Genomic DNA, 3,652 nt, shown 5'->3' with positions numbered 1-3,652 from the left:
ACCTTTTCTGTACAGGCTCATGAGAGAGTGGTCTTTCATTTAAACACTGGTTGGGCTTGAATTGACCCACAAATATAGAGCAAACTATATAAAACCCCACAAAATTGTATAGAAATGGAAGTGGTGTAAAAGTCCAAACTCCAACCTCTGCCATGGTGTACACCGTAAAAACAGTCAGTTTGAACTGAGACAGCTAAAAGCAGGAACACTATTTGGAGACTGCATTTTAGCTCCAAATGACCTTTGGTCTTGTAGAAACGTGTGCTGACATAACAAACATGGAAGAGACATAATTTCTTCTTCTGTTCTACTGGAATACCAAAAATTCAAGAAATTTTGCCAAAATAATCCTCTGTCCTGAAATTTCATTCATGCTCGTGAAAAGTTTTGACCTCTGTGACTAACTAAAGATAAGTCCTTTCAGAAAATCAAATCAACGAATCACAGAAAACAAAGTGCTTGAATGTATCTCTAAGAAGCAGTCATTTGTCTTCAGAATGAAAAGAAGAAAAATAAAAAGACAAATGATGTTTCAGCCTCGAGCAGCAGTGATGCACGGAATACTTGTTTGTTCCACCATACAGGCAATTCCTGGTCTTATCCTGCAACACAAATAGAGTTGGCCTTACAAATCTTAGATTGCTTTCAAAAAGAAACAGAGAACACAGTTAATTTTCCTAGACATAGAAGAAAATTTCCCCAAACTTAAAAATATAAAGGTATTCACAATCCAGCTGTGAAGAATATATCCCTTTCTTTGAGATGGAGAGCTTTCTGTAACAACAAGTTATTTCAGATTTGCCTCAACAATCAATAGGCTTAAACATGCATTTCACTTTCAAAGAGAATTTAGTTCATTTCAAATAAGGCTACTAAAAAAGTGAGTAAGAACATCCATAGATTGTTTAGTGCAGTTTAATCAATCATTTTACAAAGCAAACAAGATTAACTTTTATAACATCATTTTATAGATAACTCTAAATAGTAATTCAGATTTATGTTACTGATATAAATGAAGAGAGTGGGAATTCAGAGCAGATGAATAACCTGCTCTTTACAGGTTGCTGAGGCAGGAAAGGTACCATTTTTATTCCTACCTACTTGTTTTTCTACTGTCAAATGCCAGTGGAGCCACAAAAGACAGACTGTTGTTACGAAGCCAGCAACACTTATTCTGTTTCACATTTTGTAGCAGACTCATACTTCAGGCCAAGCTCAGGCCATAGCTTTTTAATTTTTCTCTAAATCACCTGACACACTTCTGGGAGTTATAAAACAAAGTGACTGATGATACCTAACAATTGTGTGTGGCAGGGAAAAAATATAGCGTTCCTTTTGTGGGGACAAACTGCAAACCTGAATAATGCCAGGAGTAAAGACTACCTTGAAAAGTCACATTTATGGTCAGGGACAGTTTAAGCTTTTAAAAAACAGTTAAAGATAAATCCTGTAGTAATAGCAGACAACAAAAGGGTACATTTCTCCTGAAAGCACTTATACAGATTCTGGAAAGATGCCCAGAAAGAGTCTCAAGCATGAAAATAAATTATAATATGTGTAAGTTTTCCATAACAAGTCCATAAGTCTAGAGTAGTACATAGACAATGGACAATGAGGATAACAACTTTCTGAAAAGGGGAATCAGAAGAGAGGCAGATAAAGGGAAAGACTGCAACACAAAGGCTTTTCTTAAGTGTAGATTATTATTCATTAGTAAAAAATCCTCCTTTGCACTAGTGAATACAGAATACAGGCATTTCCTTGGATAAACTTCCTTTTAAAGTTCTGGAGAAAGAAAAAGAAAAATCAAGTGAACTTTCACTCCCATCAAGAATGAGCCTGTTCTGTCAAGTGTGCAATTGTTACTTTCCTATAGCAGAACTGCAGAATAACAACTCAGGAGTGATAATTCTCAGAAGACAGTTTTCTCTTTGGTTCAAGCCATGGAGCTGTGATAACTCCATCTGTAGTTTGAAAAGGATCACGATCCCTTACATATTGCCTACATTAAACAGAGAGCATCTGAAGTGTGGTTTGTTTGTTTTTTTTTTAAATCAGTGCAAATAAGACTGGTGCAAAAATCCACATGCACACTTCTATGATTATTCCAACCAAGACTACTTTAGTATATCTGAAATTGATTAAGAATACATTTGCTTTAAAGAACAATAAACTATTTCTAATTCGAAAAGAAGTCCACACAGTAATTTGTAGCACTTAGATTACACCAGTGCACATTTGGGTAGATGCAAGTCACAAAGAAGCAGTGTGCCATAATAAGTTATTTGCTGTTAGAAAGCACAGAAACTTGCCCTGTTTTTCCAAACTGACTCCACAAGGCAGGTTGTCTCAAGATTTAATTCTTGAAAAACTGTGGAGCATACCTTTCTCTGTGTTGGACAGACAGAAAGAGGACGACACCAGCCACACAGTAACCTCTGTGGCAGGTTTAGCTCCTGCATCATTCTAAAAAGTGGAGCAAAACTTAGAAGCAGTACAACGATACAGTGTGGCCTGGATGGCCTGAAAACAATGCAAAGCAGGGCACAAAACCCTTCCGAGTTACGTCTGCCGAGAGCAGCCCTAATTGCCAGCACACGCTACGTGAAACTCCGGTGATACACTGTCAGTGATGACGGCTATATAGAGGAACGTGGTAGCTGTGCCTAGAAGCCGGGCACGGAGACACGCAAGCTCTGCTCTCCTCTGTTGCATTCATCTTGTTTATTTACTTAATGCAAATGAGCACAAGGCATCTGCCACTTTGGGGGCCCAAAGGAAACTGCATGTTTCAAGGGTAATTTCAGAGTGAAGCCCACCGATGCCCCACTGTCTGCTCCTGCAGCTTAAAAGGAAAATCCCTCGAAACGCTCACAGTTTCCCAAGCCGACATTGGTGCGGGAGCGTCCTGTCAGCAGCGTTCGCAGTTATCTCCTCACGGGCACTGCCCTTAGTCTCGACCAGACGGACTGCTGTGTTCAAACACGAGGCACAAGGCCACGGCGATGGAAGCGTAAAAGCTCTTCAGATCCGCAGCCAGGCCGACGGGAGCAATGTACCAGGACACCCGTCCGGGCGCGCCGCGTGCCTGGAGGCAGTGAGGGTGGGGGAAAGGGGGGGATCTGGCCTTGCGCTGCCGGGAACACCGCGGTCCGAGCAGCAGGGGAGGGGAAAACCAACCAAACACCCCCCGCCCGAAACAATACACAAACAAACAACCCCCAAACAAGCACTCTTCCCGCGGCGGATGACGGATGTTCGCGGCTGAGCCGGGTGGAGGGAGCAGCAACGAGGGAGAGGGGCTTCTCCGCCGCTCTCGCCTGACCCCGCGGCTCTCCGGCCCCGCAAGCCGTCAACAATCTTGGCCGAGCACAACCCCCCCGCTCCCCGCGGATGCTGCCCGCGGATCCTGCCCCCTCCTCGACACCCCTGCCGCCGCCGGCCCCGCCCTCGGCAGGCGGGGCCGTACCGCCCCCGGGCTTCCCCCACCGCCCGGGAAAGGGGAGGGGGCGCTGGGTCCGCCCCATCCCCGCCCCGTCCCCGCCCTTCCCGGCGGAGCAGCCCCGGCGCGTCCCTTAAAGCCGTTCCCGCCGCCCGCGCGGGCAGAGTCCGCAGGGCTGCCGCCGGGAGACGCCGGGACGGGGTGTCCGCG

This window comes from Neopelma chrysocephalum, unplaced genomic scaffold (assembly GCF_003984885.1).
Source record: "Neopelma chrysocephalum unplaced genomic scaffold, ASM398488v2 Primary Assembly neopelma1_43, whole genome shotgun sequence".
Taxonomy (NCBI): Eukaryota; Metazoa; Chordata; class Aves; order Passeriformes; family Pipridae; genus Neopelma; species Neopelma chrysocephalum.
The sequence above is the reverse complement of the archived record's forward strand: the minus strand, read 5'-3'. Positions refer to the sequence as shown.